Source organism: Choloepus didactylus, chromosome 5, assembly GCF_015220235.1.
Source record: "Choloepus didactylus isolate mChoDid1 chromosome 5, mChoDid1.pri, whole genome shotgun sequence".
NCBI lineage: Eukaryota > Metazoa > Chordata > Mammalia > Pilosa > Megalonychidae > Choloepus > Choloepus didactylus.
In genome coordinates this window covers 133903105-133925905 of record NC_051311.1, presented here as the reverse complement: position 1 = coordinate 133925905, position 22801 = coordinate 133903105, and positions in this window count along the sequence as shown.

The following is a 22801-nucleotide window of genomic DNA, read 5'->3' as shown; positions in this document are numbered from 1 at the left end:
TGACCAAATAAGATAAACAAACAGAATGACTTTAGAAGTCAGGCGCCCAGTAGGAAAAACCTCCAACTCAGCTGGTTCTAGAAACTTTAATAATGAAACTACTTAGAAAGCTGTGGGCAGGGTTAAGGAAACCATCAAGTATACATTGGGGCCACCCAGAGACCATTTCCAATTCTAGATTTGGAGGGACACAGGGAGCCCAATCAGAGCTGTAGTCATGGGGGACAAAGCCAATAATACAGCCCCAAGTAGGGAAGAAGTGGGAGCGGATACGCTGCCTTTGTCTCCCGGGGGAGGCCAGTGAGGGGCTCACTCCCAGGCTCCCACAGTGCAAGGGTGCAGCCGAGTGTGAGGCCTCCTTAAATTTTGCCCCCGAGTGCTTTGCTTACCTCACCCAAGTCCCAGATCTTGGCCAAAACCAACCAGAAGGCCATCCCAAGGGAGGCTGGGCGATGCATTCTCGGGGCAGAGCCTCCTGGAGCACTGGGCAGTGTGGGGAAAAGAAGAGAATGGATCTTGGGAGCAGGGAAAAGTATAGAGAATTCAAGCACTGTTATTTTCACAGGTCATGGCAACAATTTCTAATTTTTAGGGCTCTCACAAGACTTCTTTGTTTATAGCATTTATCAAGGACAGATTTTTGATGAAAGAAGAAAATACGTTGGAAATAGTCATTCACACACAAAAATATGATTGATATTTTTGTGCTTAGACTCAATTCAGCACTTTACCAAATTAGATCATTAGAACTAGCTTTATGGAGAAAAGATCACTTGCCCTCTGTAGAATTGGCAAGAGGGTATCTCTTTCATCTCTTTCTGAGGCTCCTTTGGTTAATTATGAAGACTTGCATTTTTAAGACCAGGTTCTGAAATGTCATTCGTAGCATTTTAAGGAAAAAAAAAAAAAAAAAGCAGGCCAGTAGAGTTCAATTTTACTGACAGAAACGGACAAAAGGGTGAATGAAATTTGACTACTAATCATGAAATAAGAAGCACATAACCTGTTCTTTCATATACTCGACACACATTTTTAACTTAGAAACAACATATTTGACATTTCTCAGGGGTTACTGTATGTGTGATGATGAGGGAAGTGTAGGTTCAAGAGTGGAAGCCCAATGGCCAGCTAAGAGCCCTCTCCAGCTGAACCACTCGGCCCCGCCAATCCACCCTGCATTCTGGCACACCCATTCACAAGTGACGGGCTGACGCAGGCCCCGGGAATCCCACAAGTTAGTTGAATGTCAAGTGCAAAGTTAGACAATGCCAAGAGTATACTGCACATATTATTAGTTCTATACCTTCCCCGATAACAGTTTTCACATACAGCGAAATTCAAAAGGAAATGCTTTTAGAGCAAAGATCTTTTGTATAAAATCAGCCTCTGTGCAGAAATTGCTGCTGGGAATTTTAGTCACTTCAGTAGAAGTGGCAACAGCTAAGAAAAAAATATCTGGTAGGTACCGAGTACTTATCTATGTCAGGCACTCTTAGGCATATTCAAGCATTAGCTAATTTAATCTTACCACAGCCCTTAGCAGTAGGGTCTATTTTGGGTCCTTTTTTTTCCAAAGAAGTAGAAAGGAAGATCCCAGAGCTAGTGCGGGGGAGCTGGAAGGTGAGTCCAGCTCCTCTGCCTTTCCCTCCCTGCTCTCAACCAGTGATACAGGCATCTTGGAGCCAGACTAGGGCTGACAAATAAAACTTTTTTTAAATTTAAAAAACTGTTTATGGAAAGATGTGTTTTATAATAAATTTAGGAGCCATTTTTAAAGGACTTTAGAATAGACACCTTTTGAAGACAGTGAAGTTTCTCTCTTCTAAATGGAAATAAAATATACAATCTTTCCCATATTTTTTTTTACCGTTTTTTAACTCGATTTATCAAAAAATTAAAAAAGCAAACAAACAATAAAAAACATTTCAAACAAAACCAAAACAAAAGAATAAGAAAAAGAAATAACCTAAGATAACTACACTGCTTCCAACATATTCCTACCCTACCCCAAGAAAATAAACAAACTATAACCAAACAAGGGATAAGAAAAACAAATAACCTAAAATAACTACATTGCTTTCAACATGTTCTTACCATACCCCAAGAAAATTAACAAACCATAGTCATTTCCCATATTGTTTTCAAAGCATTTGTGAAGAAAAAAAGCAATTGGGGAGAATGCTGGAACCCCTGCAGGTGCTGAGGAGTCAAGAATGAGCAAGATAGACACGGTTCCATCCATGTGCAGCTTCTCGTGTAGTAGAAAGACGTTCACAAAATATTAAGTGAAAAAAAAAGAGCAGGTCACAAAATGGTATGTGGAGTCTGAACATGTTTTGATTTTAAAAAAGGAAAAAATTGTATATGTGTGTGTGTCTGTAATTAGAATAATATTTATCAAAAGGTATCTCTAGGTGGTGGAATGGAGACAAATTTAACATTATTCATTTTGCTTTTATATAATATTTAAATGTTATCAAATAAATTAATGACCATGAACTCTCAAGTGAGGGACCGTGTCTCATTCTTCTTTGTAAAGAAGGCAGTTTCCAGCCTCATGCTGGGTACAAAGTGGGTGGCCTGGAGGTGGTTGCCGAGCCAGAGAACGGCCTGCAATTTCCTATGACCACAGCTGGGACGGCGTGTTCCTCAGTGTCTACAGGGCTGGAGCCAAGTTGTGGACAGTATCTTTCTTTATTTTACCGGCTGGTTTGTCTGAGTGTGCTGGATGGGTTAATTTTCTGATCCAGGTGTAAGCAGAAGAGAAAATTCTTATCAGTGGGTGATTCTCTGACTGGGTTGAATCCTGATATTACTCTGGTAATTTACTCCCGAGTTTGGGAATCTTTGCCCTTCACGCTGCTGTGACCGTTAAATTCTGCTGAGAGGTGTTTGGACTCCTGGAGAAAGGGACTAATAGCATTGTTAATGGGTTTTGTCACTTTGTTGAGTTCTTCACATTATTGCTATTAATTATACAGCATTATTTAGAAATTGTTAAATATGTAATTTTGGTCCAGTGATTTTATATCATCCATGCTCATAATTTGTATTTTGGATTTGTTTTGTTCATGGGCAGGCTCTTTAGACCTTGGGAACAGCAAAGAACAAAGTGTTATATATGCACTTGCAGGTATGTGAAGGGCTGAGCCATGAAGTTCTGGCTTCGAGAGATAAGCCAGTCAATTTAAGTTATATTAAATGAATTCACTTTTTAATAGAGCTTTAATTTCAGACTGCTTGGAGAGGAGCAAGGGATGATAGAGTGAAATTTAACATCTATATAATTTCGTTTTAGGACATGATTTTCCACATTTGGGTTGGGAGGAACACATGATGGCCTATTACATCCAGCGCTCCAGGAAGTTAAAATAGAATCTCTGTCATTTTACATCAATCCCAAATCAGGTTTACCAGGTGTCCTCTTTGATATATGATCCCTACAAGTTTTACAAAGCTTTTTGCTTTTATACATTTTTTAAAATAAATTTATGATCCACAGGCAGAAAAAATGTGCAGAGAATATACCACTCAGTTAATTATCACAAAGGGAGTGCACCCACAGAGCCAGCAGCCAGGTCAAAACGAAACATAGAACATCACCCACACTGCATGCGCCCCTCACATGCCTTCCCAGTCATTCCCCCTCGCTTCTCCCTCAAAATAACCATTTTCCTGACTTTTAACATCATAGAGTCATTTTGCCTGATTTTAAATATAGATCTATTCATCCACCTTGTTGTGTGTGGCTGTAGCTCATCCATTTAAATTGCTAACTATTATTCTCCTCTTGGTGGACGTTAGGCTTATTTCCAATTGGGGACATTAAGAATCTCCTACTAGGAACAATTAGGTACTTAGGGTACATATGCACACTTTTCTGTTGGATACACATCTAGGAATGGAACTGATGTATCATGTCATTTGTTTATATTCAACAGAGCCTTTACTTTGCCAGTAGTATATGAGCTCTCATAGTGACACATACTTGCCAATACTTTGTCTTGTCCATCTTTTTTATTCTACCTATTCTAGGGGGTTTGTTTTATTATTTCGTTTTGGGTTTAATTTGCATTTCCCTGATTACTAAGGAGGTTGAAAGTCAAATAGTATGTACTTGTTGGAGTCTCTTGTTCATTCTTCTATTGGGTTGTTTTCCTGATCCATTATTTCATAAGATTTTTTATGTTCTGTATATGATATAAGTTCTATGTGGTTGTATATAACTTCATTCACTCTGTGGATTTCTTTTTCACTCTTTTAATAGTCTTTTTGATGAACCAAATTTCCTAATTTTAATGTGGTCCAGTGTATTAATATTTTCCTTATGGTTATTGATTTTGGTATCCTGCTAAAGAAATCTTTACTCATCCAAAATTAAGAAGATATTTTTCAATGTTATCTTTTAAAAGCTGTATTATTTTAACTTTTACATTCAGATATATGATCTACTCAGAACTGATTTGAGATTGTAATATGAGACAGAATTTTGCAAGCTTTAGCAGGCTTTGGAGCGCCCACGGTTAAACAGAAATTTGGAGGATGATTTTTCACAGAATTTGTTCTTCCTTACTCCAACACTTTAGCATTAATTCGATAAAGGAGCAGAAGAAGATGGTACCAATATGGAAGTGTGTAGAGCCAGTCTTGGGGATGAAGTATGTGCACCAGTTAAAAAAGAGCTGTTCTCAAAGCCAGACAGCCTGGTTGCACCCTGGCTCTGCCACTTACCTCCTGTGTTTCCTTGGCAAGTTGTACTTCTACCTCCCTAATTCTTGGTTTCCTCTTCTATAAAATGGAAATGTTAATACTGGTACTTGCATCATAGTGTCCCTTTCAGAATTAAGTGGAATGAAGCATGCGAAGTGCTTAGAACATAGTAGATTCTCCATACATGTGAACTATCACAGTCAATCTCAAACTTTTCAAAGAGAAAATCTGCTCTTTTTTAGTCCATGGAAGAGTAATTGACAAGGATTCAATTTATGCACCTAATGCAAGAAGTACAAATCCCACATAGTATATGTGCTCCAATAATAAAAATCAATTAGTTTATTTAGTATCAGTTCTTTTTTATGTAGGTATCTTATTCTTGAAACTTTATAAGGATAAAAGTGACCAATTGCAGCAGATGGAAACATTCAGTTCTTCAATCTAATCATTCAGTTCTTAACTATAACCTTCAGTGTTCATGTCCCAATCTTCTTGCTTTGTCTCTGTCGAAATCGTCCTCCTCCATTTACTAACTGGAGTCATGTCTCCCTTCCCAATAGCTATTGATTTCCTACAGTATTCCAACAATTGTATTAGATGTTTCTTTTTTTGTTTTTCGTTTTTTTCATTTTTATTGAGATTGTTCAGATACCATACAATTATCCAAAGATCCAAAGTGTACAATCACTTGCCCCTGGGTACCCTCATACAGCTGTGCATCCATCACCACACTTAATTTTTGTTCAATTTTTAGAAACTTTTCATTACTCCAGACAAGAAATAAAGTGAAAGATGAAAAAAAGAAAAGGAAACTCTAAACCTCCCCTATCCCTAACCAACCCCCCTCAATTGTTGACTCCTAGTATTGATATAGTACGTTTGTTACTGTTTATGAAAAAATGTTGAAATACTACTAACTGTAGTATATAGTTTGTAATAGGTATATAGTTCTTCCCTATATGCCCCTCTATTATTAACTTCTAATTGTATTGTCATACATTTGTTCTGGTTCATGAAGTGATTTCTAGTATTTGTACAGTTGATCATGGACATTGCTCACCATAGGATTCAGTTTTATACATTTCCATCTTTTGACCTCCAACTTTCCTTCTGGTGACATATATGACTCTGAGCTTCCCCTTTCCACCTCATTCACACACCATTCGGCGCTATTAGTTATTCTCACATCTTGCTACCAACACCCCTGTTCATTTCCAAACATTTAAGTTCATCCTAATTGAACATTCTGTTCATACTAAGCAAGAGCATCTACATTTCTTCCACAAGGCAGGAGGGAGAGTCAAAGAAGGTAGAGAGGCAAAAGAAAGAGGAAACAAAAAAAAATGACAGCTAGGAAGCAGCAAAAGGAAAAATAACCTTAAATCAAAGTAGAATAAAGAATCAGACAATACCACCAATGTCAAGTGTCTAACATGCCTCCCCTATTCCCCCCTCTTATCTGCATTCACCTTGGTATATCACCTTTGTTACATTAAAGGAAGCATAATACAGTCTCTAGAGTTTATGCTGATTGCATCCCTCCCCCAATGCCTCCCCATTTTTAACACCTTGCAAGGTTGACATTTGCTTGTTCTCCCTCGCAAAAGAACATATTTGTACATTTTATCACAATTGTTGAATACTCTAGATTTCACCAAGTTACACAGTCCCAGTCGTTATCTTTCCTCCTTTCTTGTGGTGTCTCACATGCTCCCCATCTTTCTCTCTCAACCGTATTCATAGTTACCTTTGTTCAGTGTACTTACATTGTTGTGCTACCATCTCCCAAAGTTGTGTTCCAAACCACACACTCCTGTCTTCTATCACCCTGTAGTGCTCCCTTTAGTATTTCCTGTAGGGCAGGTGTCTTGTTCACAAAGTCTCTCATTGTCTGTTTGTCAGAAAATATTTTGAGCTCTCCGTCATATTTGAAGGACAGCTTTGCTGGATACAGGATTCTTGGTTGGTGGTTTTTCTCTTTCAGTATCTTAAATACATCACACCACTTCCTTCTTGTCTCCATGGTTTCTGCTGAGAGATCCGCACATAGTCTTATGAAGCTTCCTTTGTATGTAATGGATTGCTTTTCTCTTGCTGCTTTCAGGATTCTCTCTTTGTCTTTGACATTTGATAATCTGATTATTAAGTGTCTTGGTGTAGGCCTATTCATATCTCTTCTGTTTGGAGTACGCTGCGCTTCTTGGATCTGTAATTTTATGTCTTTCATAAGAGATGGGAAATTTTCATTGATTATTTCCTCTCTTATTGCTTCTGCCCCCTTTCCCTTCTCTTCTCCTTCTGGGACACCAATGATACGTACATTATTGTACTTTGTTTCATCCTTGAGTTCCCGGAGACGTTGCTCATATTTTTTCATTCTTTTCTCCATCTGCTCCTTTGCGTGTAGGCTTTCAGGTGTTTTGTTCTCCAGTTCCTGGGTGTTTTCTTCTGCCTCTTGAGATCTGCTGTTGTATGTTTCCATTGTGTCTTTCATCTCTTGTGTTGTGCCTTTCATTTCCATAGATTCTCCTAGTAGGTTTTTTGAACTTTTGATTTCTGCCGTATACATGTCCAGTGCTTCCTTTACAGCCTCTATCTCTTTTGCGATATCTTCTCTAAACTTTTTGAATTGATTTAGCATTAGTTGTTTAAATTCCTGTATCTCAGTTGAAGTGTACGTTTGTTCCTTTGACTGGGCCATAACTTTGTTTTTCTTAGTGTAGGTTGTAATTTTCTGTTGTCTAGGCATGGTTTCCTTGGTTATACAAATCAGGTTTTCCCAGACCAGAACAGGCTCAGGTCCCAGAGGGAAGAAATATTCAGTATCTGGTTTCCCTGAAGGGGTGTCTTAGAAAATTGCTCCACCCTTTGATGCCTCGGGTCACTGTGCTTTTCTGCCCAGCAGGTGACGCCTGTTAGCCTATAATTCTTGACTAGTGTGAGGAGGTGTGGCCGTGTTCCCCCAGGCTCTGGGGTCTGGTTCTGAATGGAAAGGGCCCCACCCCTTTCCTCCTAGAGAAGACAGAACCCCCAGGTGGAGGTCATTAGCATTTCAATGGTCTCTCTCTCTCTCTCTCTCTGCTTGTGCTGTCTCCGCCCTTCCTGGAGTCTCAGCCCTGGAAACTTAAAATGACTGGGGCTTTCTCCACTGAGCCGAAAAAGAAACAGATAGTCCCCTTCAGACCCAGTCAAGGCGACCCTCCGGCTCTCCCAGGTCAGTCGTCACCCAAAGCCTCTGTCTGTTTTTTGGGGGCTGCGTACCTGTAGTGAGCAGTTCACACTCGCTACTTAAAACCCCAGTTGGAGCTCAGCTGAGCCGTATTCGCTTGCTGGGAGAGAGCTTCTCTGTGGCACCACGGGGCTCCGCAGCTTGGGCTATGGGGGAGGGGGTCTCCCGACCTGGTTCCGCAGGTTTTACTTACAGATTTTATGCTGTGTTCTCGGGCATTCCTCCCAATTCTCGTTGGTGTGTGATGAGTGGATGGTCTCGTTTGTCCCCCCTGCAGTTATTCTGGATTATTTACTAGTTGTTTCTGGTTTTTTGTAGTTGTTCCAGGGGGACTACTTAGCTTCCACTCCTCTCTATGCCGCCATCTTGCCCGAGCCCTGTATTAGATGTTTTTAATTCTCACAACCACCCTCGAGGTAGGTATTGTTCATCCCATTTCATAGATTAGCAAACTGAGGCCCATAACATTTAAATAACACTTCCTAGCTCACACAGAATTTAAGTGGCTGAACTGAGATTTCAAAGCCCAGACACTTCCACTGTACCAAGCTACCCAGTATGTTCAGAGTTTTCTCTTCAAGTGAAAGGATCCAGAATAGAATTAGATGAATGTTTACTCTCAGTACTTCAACAAAATTTTAAAACCTTACCATGGCTCTCCTCCAGCAACCTGTTCAAAACACTCCCCCATTCCAGGTATTTACATTTTGTTATTGTAGAATCCAAAACTGGATCCCAGGGGAGACATCAAAGGACAGAGAGCACAGGAAGGATCATATTCTACTCCCATATTCCTAGGATTCTTTTACCAGGAAATGCCTGCCTTTGAAAATGATCTCACCAATCAGGGATCCACACCCAGCCAACACCTCCCTCAGACGAGTTTCCACCCATTCACCCAGAACCTGGACTTCTTCCTATGACAATGTTTCTGTTCCTAAAATTCCTCCCCTTGCTTTGTGATGATTTCAGCTTGGCCAAGTCATTTGCTAAACAATGCTCCCAGCATGGTCTCATGGACTGTGATCTCAGAAGTTCTGGTCCCTGCTCTGTCAGCAACTCACTTTGCCCAAGTCACCATGTCTCTGGGCCTCAGTTTCCCCAACAATTAAAAGAGAGGCTTGGGCTAGTGCAGTAGTGTCAAAACTCTTAGCCACAAAATGCTTTCTTCAGATAACTGCTTAGGGTAAACCCAATTTTAGACAAGAGACATGAGCAGAGTCTCCCTCTGAAGCAGGAGAAGAGGGCAATGAGCCACGCGGTCGCTGAGGCATCACTGCCAAAGCAGTAGGTCTCTGAGCAGTTTAACCTCAGTGCACTTGCTAATAGTAGTAGATATTTCATCAAGTCTCAGACACCCAAGATTGTAAGGCACATCCTTATATCATGTACCACTAAGAAAGTCAAAGCACTGCCATTTAATCCATAACGTGCTTTTTATCACTTCAAAATTTTATTTTATACCCACTGAGGAGATCTTCAGGTGCATATAGAAGAATTTTTAAATCATATATCACTGTCATGTATTCATAAAAAGAAAAACATAAGCAATAAATTGGTTAATGTAAGGATACCCACTGCTTTACTGTCCAATTCACTCTCCATGCCTTTCAGTCCTTCTCTGTGCTCCAGGAGGCTGCCCTGCATGGGCTTTATGAAAGGGCTCCTTGCCTTAATTTGACAATTGGGGAGATCAGAGGGTGGAAGGTCTGTGAGGGCAGGATGTTTATAACCCCAGCTCCTCCCTACCAAGTCTCTTCTTCTAGCAGAGGCCACAGCTCTATCAGGCAGCCTTTTCCATAAAACTGTCTTCTCGGGGCTCTAACAACCACTCCTTCTCCTTGCCCCTTCCAAGCCTAGGGTTGGTGTCTGCTCTCTGCTCTTCTGGACGAGGGGGACTGCACTATCCTTTGTTGGCTGCCCTAAACTGTGATGATACCTTTGTAAATGGTCCCTTTATTAAACTCTCAATTCTTCAGTTTGAGTGAGCCATCTGCTCCCTGTTGGGACCTTGGCTGATACAGTAAAGCTATTCCTAAAACTCCTTCACCCACACTCAGCATTGACTCCCCTCAATCACTTTTCAATTCCAAGTCATGTGCTCATGTTTTTCACTACAATATCATCTTCAAGTCTAGGCTGTTAAGTGCATAGTGATGTTGCCTTTCTTAAACGAGAACTCTGCTATTGTTTCTGAGATCTTCTTACAAGATCTTACTGACACCCAATTTGCAGGTTTGGATGTACAAACAATGGCAATTACATCATAATAGCTGCCTGGTCAATAGCATTTTAAGATGCTTCCTGTTTTCCGAGATGTTAAAAAAATTTTTAAATGTACATCTTATAATCAATGAAATTCTATACTACAACTTACTATAGCTACAAATATCAAAGGTCTTTACATCTAACATTATCCCCTTTTATCCCAATGACAATCCTCTGTAGTAGACACTACTACCCCTTTTTACAGGTGGGGAAACTGAGGCTCAGGAATATTAAAAACTTTGTTCAGGATTACATAGCTGAACAGCTGCAGAGCTGGGATTCAAAATTGAGTTTATCTAATGTCAAAACCTGCACTCTGAACCACTTGCCTATATGGCTATTTAGCCACCCTGCAGATGAATTCCTAATGATCTGGCTGACCCTTATGGTTCCTTCCTGATATGTCCAGCAACCCCTGCCGCAATTCTAAGTCATCTACTTTAATGGATTTGTCATTTGTCTTACCAAATAAATAATCTCTGGAAAGAAACAATGATTGGCCACGACAGCCTTCGCTCCCACCTTGTGACAGCTCTAACAGATCTTTCCCCAACACTGGTAACCCTCAGACCAAACAGACCAGTGCATGCTGCTGCATTCAAGTATGCCAGTAGCACTTCCAACTATGAGAGAGGCAAATCTTTGTTTCAAGCAGCTAGAAGGGAAGCAATTGCATACCATGAGAATATGGAGCGATAAGGCTGTAGAAACACATGGCAAAGCTCAAACAGCAAAATCAAAATCAGGCTCACACATAATGTACCTGAGCAACACCCAGGAGGTCTTCTGCTCCTGGAATCATAGGCCAGGTCCTCAGAGGACCTCCCCATCACTGATGGTTCTCAAGCATCACACTAGAAACTGTTCTGGTCTCAGTCCTCCTTAGATACCCTTGAAGGTCCCCCTGGCCTCCTCTCTCTTTGGGGAATTTGGATACACAGCAGTGCTACTCAAAGTCAGGTCCACGGACCAGCGCTATCAGCATCTTGATTAGAAATGCACATTCTCAGGCCCTATCCAAGACTGGCTGAATCAGAAACTCTGAGGGTGGGGCCCCTCAATCTGTGTTTTAACAAGCACTCTAGGTAATTCTTGTGCACATTAAAATTGGTGAAGCACAAATATGCAGGATTTTGTGAAAATATGGGGGGCTATGATGACCTCCCTGTTCGTGTCACAGGATTTAATTATTGGATTGAAAAATAAAAACTCCTATGTGTTCATGCTACAAAGGTGTGTCAGGTTCATCAGTGCCTACTCCAATCCCAATCTTTGAAGGTAACAGAGGTTAATAGTGTGACAGAATCCATTCACACCAACCTATATTTATTCACACATACAGAAACATGCATACTCCTATATGGTTTTTAAAATTTTCTTCCTTTCCATATTTTTTTTGTTACAAAAATGAGATCATATACTGAGACACATACTGCTTCGCAATCTCTCTTCTTCCCTTAATGCATCCTGTACATCCCTCCAGCTCAGTACATGCAGTTCTAACTTTTTCTCTTTAGGAGTGGTAAATTATTCCACAGCATGAATGCTTCCTAGTTTATCCAATCATTCTCCTATTGATAGATATTCAGTACATTTTCAGTTATTCACAGGGGATAAATTAGAGGGCTCCCACTGTGAAAATAATTTGTGACCTCGGATTTGAATTATCGACTGCACTTGAAGCTGAAGAGACAGATATATGAGAGCATTCTGGTTATTTTTGTACATAAAAAATGACTGCTAAATATTTCCTGAGCTACTCAAACTAGGTGCCTCTGTCTTCAAGCATTCGACAAACACTTAGCATCTCTTTTATGTGCCAGACATTGTGCTGACGGCTGGGGGTGCAATGGTGGGCACACTCCTGACCCTTTTAGAACTCGCTCCCCAGTGGGGTGACACTCAGACGCAGAAAGCAATTGTAACGTGGTCAGGGCTAACAGAGGTGCCGGCAGGGTCCGTGGAGGCGGGGAGCACCCAACCCGCCCCAGAGTGTCTGAGAAGGCTTCCTGGAGTAACTTACAGTGAAACCACTACCTGTCATTGCATGTGAGTTTGCCAGGTGAAGAAGGGACAATGTTCAAAATAGAGGGCGCAGAATGGTGAACTGGGGGGAATTGCGAATAGCGTGAGGGGAGGAGAGATGAGAGGCACAAGCAGAGCTCTATTCATGAAAACACTTGAAAGTTTCAACATTTTCCCAAAAACAAAACAAAACAAAGCAAACATAAAACAAAAGGACCCTTTTTTTCTTTTAATAAAACAAAAGGGTACCTGTCCAATCTATTTTATAAGCACTTCTCATTATCTCATTAGAAATTGGCAGAACTCCATTAGGCAGAAAAATGATGCAGGAAAGAGACTTGGGCCCTTTGAGTTGAATCTTGTGCCAGACTTGAACACATAAAACAAGGGACATCACTAAACCCAGGAATGCAGCTCCCTATCAAGATTGTGGGTTTAGTTATGTTCTGAGCGAAATGGAATTTTCCTATTTGGTGCTGATATACCTACTGACCCTTTCTTACCAAAAATCCAAAATCTTAATAATGTGGGAAAAGTACTTTGAAACAATACCTGCTGATTACCTATTGGGCTGTGGTTTCAGGAATATGAGGTGGAGATTTTTATTCACCATATTCCATGGGAAGATGATTCTCGTAAGAAAAGCAAACTTAGTGGAAGACAGACTATATGTGCAAACAAAATTGCTTGGAGGAGTATGAAGAAAATGTGAGACCCATGAGTCTATTAGGGGACTACACAAATGAGACAGAGAAGGAGAGAATTTAGCAACTGCAATGAATGAGAGAAGAAGGCAAGATGATGAAAGAGGATTTCTGGGAAGTCTTTTTTGTAAAACCCTTATGCCATCACTTTATGGACAACCACAGTAAAAGATCTCTGCTATTTCTCAAGATGTCTTAAATTGGACCACTATTGCTTTGAATGAGAAGTTGCACTGAACATAGGCTATAAGATGACAGCTATGTTTGGGTGCACATTTATTATCTAATTTAAACCCAGCCATGAAGCTTTTCAGTATCTAGAGGCTAAATGCCCCATCCCAGGGCAGGAAGCCAGGCAGTAGTGACAACAACACATACCTGGAGTCCTAAGTGAGCTCTTCCCATTTCACCCTCACTTTCTCCCATCCATGTGACAACGTCCCCCACCTGGATGCCCTCCTTGCCCCCTCCCAGAAGTCCACAGCATGGTCTTAACACAGCACACAGTGTGCCTGTTTCCACAATCACCCATAGGGCAGTCATGTCGCCCCCAGCCTCCTCCCATCTCTGTGTTTAGGAAAGTGACCACAGAGTTCCCTGATTCCACATTGTACTTCACAGAGTCCAGAGTCCAGCCTCTTAGAAGATCTTCCTTTCTTAAACGTGGCAAACGTGCTCACTTGCAAAGCATTCAAACAATAGAGAAGGGAATACAGTAAACTGTGGAAAGTCCCCTGCTCACTCCAGCCCACCCACTCCCAGAGGTAACCTATTTGATGTCTATTTTTCTAGAATTGTTTCTACATATATACATACATTCACACTATTTATAACAAAAATAAGATTTTACCATAATTCTATAAGAAACTTACTTTTTTAAAAAACTTAACGTATCAAGGATAGCTTTCCATTTCAGTACATGTAGTATAAACTTATTCTTTTTAACTGTTAGACATAGTGTAGATATACTATAATTTAATTAATCCTCTGTTAATGAACATATAGCTTATTTTCAACTTCTTCTACACACATGTCTATGGACAGGGAGGTATATTATTGTGTATGGGTGCAATCTGTTCTATAGGATACTTTCTTTATAATGGAATTAATAGCCCAAAAAGAAAGCAGTTAAAAATCTTTCCCCACTCTCTTGCCTGAAATGGGTGTTTTCAATTAATCCTTTTAATTTGTGTCTTGCTTAGGAAAGTCTTCCTCATGGCATAGTTAAAACAATATTTTCTCTGATAGCTTTGCTTTCTTATGCTTATGGTTCTGTAATCTAGGCAGCAGCAAATTACTGTCCATGTGCCAAATCTGGCCCAATACCTCCTTTGGTAGTTTTATTAGAACATAGTCATACCCGTTTGTTTACATATTGCCAATGGCTGATTTCCTGCTATCGTAGCAGAGTTGAGTAGTTTTGACAGACTCTATATGGCCCAAAAAGAATAAAATATTTATAATCTGGCCTTTTATAGAAAATGCTGCCCAACTCCTGCCTAGAAATTTTTTTATTGTTTGTTTTTGTGAGGCATAAATTGAACTTTATCATTTCACACAAAACCATCTAATGAATTCATCTTTTTCCTACTGATGTGAAATATTATCTTTGCCGTAAAAATTTTCACATATCCATCTACAGGTCTGCTTCAGGCTCTGTTCTCTATCATTGATCTAGTTATCCATTCCTGCATAAATACTATACTCTTCATTTCTTGAGTTTTATAGTATCCCCCCTAGAGTTTTGTTGTTTACGTTTTATGTTGGTAGGAAATATTCCTACTTGTTCTTTTCAAAAAATATTTGTTACATTTTTTTTGTTTTCTCTTTCAGATGAATTTTAGAATCTGCTTATAAAGATTCCAATGGGTCTTTAATCAGAATTTCATGGGCTTTAATTTGGGAGAGATTTGAAATCTTTACAATATTTTATGATAATGACTATTTCCTCATGACCTTACCCACATTAAATATTTTCAGTTTTTCATCTTTGCCATTTGATAGATAATAATAGCGTTTTCTCTAGGTATTTTTAGCTTCCTGTTAATTTTCCTCAGCTTTTTTTTTTTTTTTTTTTACCACAAGTTAAGATGAGGCTTCACTTTGCAAGTGATGTAAATGAGACATGAATTTTACTATGTTATCAGCAAGACAATTTCTTATGCTATAGGAAACAGTCTAAATAGTGGGTCAATCAAAAGACGTTGATCCCTAAAACAAGATCTTTGGCAAACATTCTCTCTATTGGCTTAGCATTGCTGCTCTGAAGTCTCCACCACTTCTTGTGGCTTAAATTGATTTTTAATGAGCTACATGCTGAGTGAACTAGTACAGGACCTGTCTCCTTACACAGGCAACCCCCACAAAGGGCGACAGAGAGTGGCCGCCCTTCCAGCTCCCCTCCAGCTCACTCAGAACAATGGGCACCTGCTGCCCGGCTCTCCCTGGCTTCACCTTGTACTGCTGAGGAGCTTCAGCAGAGCAGGACTGTCTTAGGCTGGACTCCGTGGGAAACAGACTCTGGGATGGAATAAACTGCCCTCTGCACCCATCCCCAGATACACATTATCTGCGCTTTAACAGGGCCATATTGTGTTGGAATATGGAACAGTTTGATGAGGAAGACATTTTGGAGAGAGAGGGTCTTGCCACAAGTTCATGTTATTTTTACTGCTCTACAAAGAAATATTAATCATGGAGAGCTGTGGACTTGGCATCAAAGAACTGGATTTGAGCCCCTGCTCTTTGGACTGCACTTCCTTCCTCTGGCCTTGGCCTCTTCACCTCTTCAATGAGGAGACTGGATTAAGGTTTTGCTTTGCAAGATGACTGGAGGGTCCAAAGGCACAAAAATCTGTGTCACCTAAAATAGCAATTTGGTCAAAACTCAGTGGCCAGAGGGACTTGTAGCTGGAGATGGTCCAAGGGAGATGCCAAGAACTCACTGCCCCACAGGCCTCCCACCGCTGGTGGCCAGGGGCCCGGGAGCTTCCCCTGGTGCACGGAGCTGCCAGGCAGAGCTGAGCTCCACCATTAGCTGATTCTCCCTGTACACATAGCTGTTGTTTTATGTTTATGTTGGCTAGTTCTTGAATATGTAACAGGGATAATATCTTTGAAATACCTCCTGAGGCATTTCACTTCTCAACAATCTTATTTTTGTTTTTCTCCTTCTGCAGCCCCTTCTGCTATTACTGCTGTTGATGACTCCAGGGAATAAGGGGGTGAGTACTGCCTAGAACAAAGAAGGCATGGAAAAAGGGGGGTGTGCCATAAGGGCATCAGATAGGAAGGGGAAGAGGAAGGTTTAGCTGAGGTATGACTGCGGTTAAGAAGCTGCTTCTCTTTGGAGTTAACTCAGTGCGTGTATATGGGCAAGGGTGGTGGTGAGAATACAGAAAACACAGTAATGTTTTGTAAGGGCTATGTCTATAACCGTGGGTATCCATAGTAGAAGAGAAGTGGTAATATGCAGTATTTAGTGGCAACAGGGAGGACAACTCTGCTTTCCCATGTACTGAGTGAGCGTGGTGGGGAGAGGATTTAGAAGTGCTCCACGGGGAAGTAGCTGAGCGTGCTGGCTGGGAAGCTTGTGCTAAGGTGAAGGCTGAGGAGTCCCAGGAGCAGAGGGTTGAGCTTGAGCCAAGCCAGCTGCCAACTGAGCAAGACTCACAGCTAAGCCTCAGTGGATCCGCAGCACAGTGAGAGGCAAGGTGAAGGCTGTCAGCCAGGACACACCATGCCTGGGACCATCCTGGGAGGAGAGGTCACAAGTTATTCCAACCAAGAACATTTTGGCTGTGGATGCAGGGAGGGCAGAGGCCACTGCTGCCCAGACACCAGTGAAAATAAATTGCAGCTCATTTGTTGGTGAGAAGTCCCTGGAAAAGGATGGAGTTAGGGCCAAGAATCCTTAACCCAACACCAAGCTTCTTCTTGCACCTAGATTATATCTTGGAAGGAGGAAGGGAAACCTTTGAAGGAGAGGAACAGTCCAGACATGACATTTAAAATTTAAACTATCTACCTAAACTGAGGTAGAGGAGATTGAGTTATGTTTTATTGGCAAGTTTAACTCCTCTCACCATTACTGGGAAAGTTACCTTGCAGGGAAATTTAGTTCTTTTAAAGCGGAATTGGGGAGGGGGGCATCTGAAACATGGTGTGTGCCAAAAATAAACATTACTATAGGTGAAAAAAGCAGCCTACCTTTAACATTCTGGCCAATCCCAATATTAGAAAATATGACTTTAACAACATAGGTCATTTTTAGTCCTCTATTATACACAATTCCCTATAGAAACTTTATTGTACTCCTCCAGGATATAATAACTCTATATCATTTTGTTGTGGAAAAAACACCCATGTCTGCTAGGGACTGATATCAGCAATGTATTTGACAATTCCCAGCAACTTAATGGTTTCTAAAGTCCCTTCTAACTCTTGATCTTTGTGGAATACTGACATAAATTTTGTCAGTATGAAGAAATGGCCAGGGAAGTGGTTGTCTTTTTTATTCCCTGTCACCCCTCACCCATTAATAGCTGAGATATGGGAGAATAAAGGATGCATCCAGGGGAAACATTCTACAGTCTACAGCTAGGTATGGATTTCTATACAGAAGTCATTCTTCCTTGATAAGATTCAATTCACTAGGAATTTAAAGCAATAGTCCCTGTGATGGTTTGGAGCTATGCACCCCAGAAAAACATGTTCTTAAACTTAATCCATTCCTGTGAGTGTGAACCCATTGTAAATAGGACTTACTGATGAGGTTACTTCAGTTTAGGTGTGTCCAACTCAATCAGGATGGGCCTTAATCCTATTACTGGAGTCCTTTATAAATACAATAAAATTCAGACAGATAGAGAGAAAGCCTCAGAGGAAGCAGCCAGAAGCTAAAATTTAACAGAACCTGGAAGAGAAGGGAGAGGCTGCTATGTGCATCGCCATGTGTCAGAGGAGCCCAGGACCAAGGATCACCGGCAACCAGCCCCAGAACACCACTCTTTGGGAAGAAAACATTGGCTTGAAGATGCCTTGGTTTGGACTTCTCCTATCCTCAAACCCATGAGTCAATAAATTCCCATTGTTTAAGTCACACCACTGCATGGTATTTGCTTTAGCAATGAGGAAACTAAAACAGTCCCATTCAGATCTTCCAAAGAAAATGACAGTCAACTATATTAGAAAGATCCTGTAATCAGAAACTCATATGTTGTGAGTCTCCAGTGTGCCGGGTACTCTGAATCAGGGACAAGTCAGGGTTTCCATCTTTATTGATCTTTGTTTCCAACTGGATCCTTAAGGGCTCCAGATTTCTAAAGGCCAGGTTCCTCATGCATCAAAATTAGCTGCTAAAATCCCTTTCTGCAAAACCATCTCTAATTAATGGTTTGTTGATACACAAACCTATTCTTTCAGTTGTCCTGGTGGAGGGCAGAAGCTACAATTTATTGAGCACTCACTACGTGCAAGGTGTTTTGCCAAGGATTTTATGCAGTATTTCATTTAATTCTAACAGTTGTGCAAAGTTGGTATTATTATTCATTTTTCCAGAAGATGAAACTAAGGAAGAGAGAGGTTGTGACTTTCCTAAGGTCATCCAAGTAGTTAGGGATGGAGCAAGAATATAACTCCAAAGTCCTGTTCTTCCTTCCATACTATAGTTCCTTGGTAGCACTGATTTTCTCATTACTTTGTGGTTTCCTTAACTATTTGTGGCATAAATTTATGTGCATTTTCCTTTCTCTGTGAAAGCAGCCTTCCTGATATAGTAGTCTAAATATTTTTGTATATATGCTAAGGGATGACTCCCATTTTTTGCACACATAAGATGTGGCAATAAGTAGAAAATCAGAATCTGTGAGAGCCAGTTCAGTAAAAATGAAGGACTAAAATGATGCAAGCAAACTAGAAATGCTGAATAAAATATATAATTTTAAAACTACAAAAGAGAGCTCAAAAGTTCTTAAGCAACTGGGTTCATGTTTCATCCTCTTTGGGACAGGATTGGAAATAGATTCCAGTAATGTAAAAGCTTTGGTTTCAATGCCCACATGAGAGTGGTAGATGGGGTCTTTAACACAAGTGAAGTGGGAAAGTGGATGAGCTTTAAACATGAATCTGTGACCCCCAAACAGCTTTTATTGCAGCTATAACAAGTAATGAAAAGACTGTTTAGAAAAAACAATACCCTACTAGCTTGGTTGTCTATCTGTGCCTAGGCTCTGGGTGGGAAAAAAAGTCCTCATGAAGAATTAAAACCCTAAATTGTTTTTCACATGGTTTTGAGAAGCTAGATTTATCCAACACCATCCCCTAGCCCCTGCTCCACTTAATCCAGGAACTACCAACTCAAGAAATTGCCATTAAATGGTTGGAGCAGAAGCAAACACAAATTGCTCTGGAGGAACACTCCTACAATCCAAGTTGTATGGAGTGTCTACAGGGAAGGGTGGACACAAAGGAGGAGTAAAAGTAAGAAGCTCCAATAGTAAAGCCTCAAGGACTCTAAACAAGGATACAAAACAATAATCTGAAAGGGTACATAGCATAGCTGTACTTAAAATAATTAGAAACCTATGAATAAATCAAAGTCCTATGAAAAGAATAGGGTACTATGAAAAAAATAGAAAAAGTGTCCAAATAACAGAAGAGAAATTCTAAAAGTAATATATATTTAGAACTACAGTCATTAAAATTAAAAAAACTCAATGGATGGCTTAAGCATCAGATTAGACATGCTGAAGAGAAAATTAGAAGTTAGAAAATCAATTTGAAGAAATTTCTCATAATACAGCATAGATAAATAGATGGGAAATAGGACAGAAAGATGAAAAGATTTGAAACAAAGAATGAGAAGATTTATTCAGTAGAAGTTCAATAACAAGAGACCTGAGAGAATAAGGGAGAGGCAACATTTGAAGAGATAATGGCTGTGAATTGATAACAGACAAAAATCCTTAGAGTTAAGAATACAATAAATCCCTAAAAGTACAAATAAAAAGAAATCCCACATCTGAACACCTTGTGGTAAAATTACAGAGCATCGTGCCAAAGACAAATTCTTGAAATATCCATTACCTATGAAGGAAGACTAATTTGAATTACTATAGACTTTTCAAGGCCAACAATGAAGGCTGAGAGTCACTGGAATACTAACTTCAGAATGTTGAGGGAAAATAACTGGAAATATGAAATACCATATGCAGCTAAAGTGTCATTCAAGAGTCAGGATGAAATAAAGACATGTTCAGAAAAAGACTGAGAGAGTTTACCATTTCAAAGCCCTCTGTAAAAGAACTAGTGAAGGGAGTATTTTAGGAAGAAGGAAATGGAACCCAGAGGGAAGGAATGTGTTGAAAGAAGCAGCAGTGAACAAAGCCTCAGTAGACATGGATAAATGTAAATAAACATTGACTATATAAAAGAACAGAAATAATGTCTAACCTGAGAAGGCAAGCAAAATGGCTGGAGGTGGTGGTTGTAGTTGAATGCATTTTAATGTCCTTATTTTTGTCAGGAGAAGGGTAGAAAATAAAATTTCCAAACTAGAGAAGAAAAAAGAGGAATAAGGAAACTTGATTCATTCAACAGAAGACAAGAAAAAAGAAGTAAAGAAAAAGCATGGTAAGTAGAAAGCACAAAATAAGATGGTAGAAATCTTGTAGTAATTACCACAGTAATCATAATAAATGCATATAGTACAAACTTGCTACTTAAAATATAGAGACTATTAATTAAATTTTTAAGTAACTATTTTGTTACAAGGTATAACTAGAACTTAGGGGTTCAGAAAAGTTGAAGGTAAATGGATGAAGGAAGCTACGCTAGGTGTTTCGGTCTGCTAGGCTGCCGAAATGCAGATACCATGAAATGGACTGGCTTCTACAATGGGGATTTATTAGCTTAAAAGCTTTCAGTTTCAAGGCTGAGGAAAATGTCCAAATTAAGACATCATCAGGCAATGCTTTCTCCCTGAAGCCAGCTGCAAGTGATCCTGGACTCCTCTGTCAAATGGCAAGGCATATGGTGTTATCTTGGTTTCTCGCTTCTCTTCCGGGTGTCATTGCTTCAGCTTCTTGCTTCCGTGACTTTCTCTTCACTGGCTTTCTCTCTGTTTGTCTGAACTTCATTCTCTTATAAAGGACTCCAGTAAGAAGATTCAGACCCACTCTGGGTAAGATAGCTCACATCTTAACCTAAGATCCTACTGAAAATGGGTCCACACCCACAGGAATGGATTAGCTTTAAGAACATGATTTTCTGGGGTCCATACAGCTTCAAACCATCATAGTAGTTTTATCTATTAAAAGAAGCTAGTGTAGCTATATAAGGCACGCTAGACTTTCAGGCAAAATGCCTTACTGGGGAAAAAGGAAAGTCATTACATGATGATACAAAGAATCCCAGTTCTTTCTGACAGTGCTTAGCAGTGCTCCATGCTGACTCTCCCTTATGGCCATGTTGCACACTATATTACCAAACAATGGATTAGAACTCTACTTATACAAACTACAATGACTTAAAAATCCATGTAGGTGTAGAGGTATAACACAACACTCGAGCTCCTGGTCAAACTGTTATGGGTTGGAATTCCAGTTCCACCATTTACCAGCTATGTTGGCTTGTTTCATTTCACCTCTCTGTGCTTTAGTTTCTTTATCTATTAATGTGCCCAGCAATAACTCCCTCTCATGGTTTGCCCGAGCATTAAAATAATTAAAGTAAGTAATGGGCCAGTGTATCTAGCTTCTCACCAAGTGTTAACTCCCTCATATTTGTTTTTTATGATAAAACAAAACCTGTAAAACTTATTTGTAATTTCAGAAGGCAATTAGTTATTTAGGATTTCAAGTTGAAATTGTTTTTCTTAAAAAGAGGTAATTATCCATGAAATTAAATATTTATGCATTCACAGAACCAATGTATTTATAATGTTTAGAATATGAAAATGGCTAGTCTAGAAATTATAACATTCTTCTGTTGATAATGTTTCTCTATCATCGGAGAGTTTTTTAAATTACCCTTTACAATTATCTAAAAAGAATAGTGTACTATGAGGTTAATTAGGAAAATGGCCTGTGATTGAACAGTTGTATGCATTTGTGCTGGTTGAGACACTCATGTATAAGTAGTTTGGCACTCAAAGCATATTTTCCTCTAAAACAAGGTCACATGGAGGTTTGCTGACCAGGTGGTGTGACTAACTGTTCTGGTTTGCCCAGGACTTAGCAGTTTGTGGGATGCCCAACATTCAGTGCTAAAACTGAGTCAGTCCCAGGCAAACTAGAATGGTTGGTCATAGTATCAGGCCAACACCCCAAAACTGATCTGTCTGCCTCACCTATAACTTCTAGAGCTCTTCATGAGAACTGTGCTCCACCAAGAGCCCAAGTTTCCCCTGCAGCATATGCTGGACATGGCACTGATCCCTGCCTGTCAACTGAGGCCCCAGGTGCTGAAGTTACTCAGGGATGTGTATGGGGAGAGAAGTGTCTCCTCTCTTTGCCACTTAGAGCCCAAAGCAGCACATCTTATGCCCAGAACTTTACATCTTTCAAAAATTTGGTAATTTTGGCTTTGAGTAATAACCCTTTTTTCATTGGGGCCCCCAATCAGTCCTTATTTTCAGAGTATGAGCAGAGAGAGGATCAGATGCCATCCTGTCCCTCCATGGTCCTTATGCCCTCAACCCATCTCCATGCACATTTGCTGCTCATTCTGAGTGGTGCTCAATGACCACTTCCCCAGTCACTTCAGAATCCCAGTTTGAGCTTGCTTAGGCAGCTGCACAGCCTTTTTTTTCTAAGAATATAATGTAGTTGATAATGAGGACAATTTTTGACCTTGAGACCCA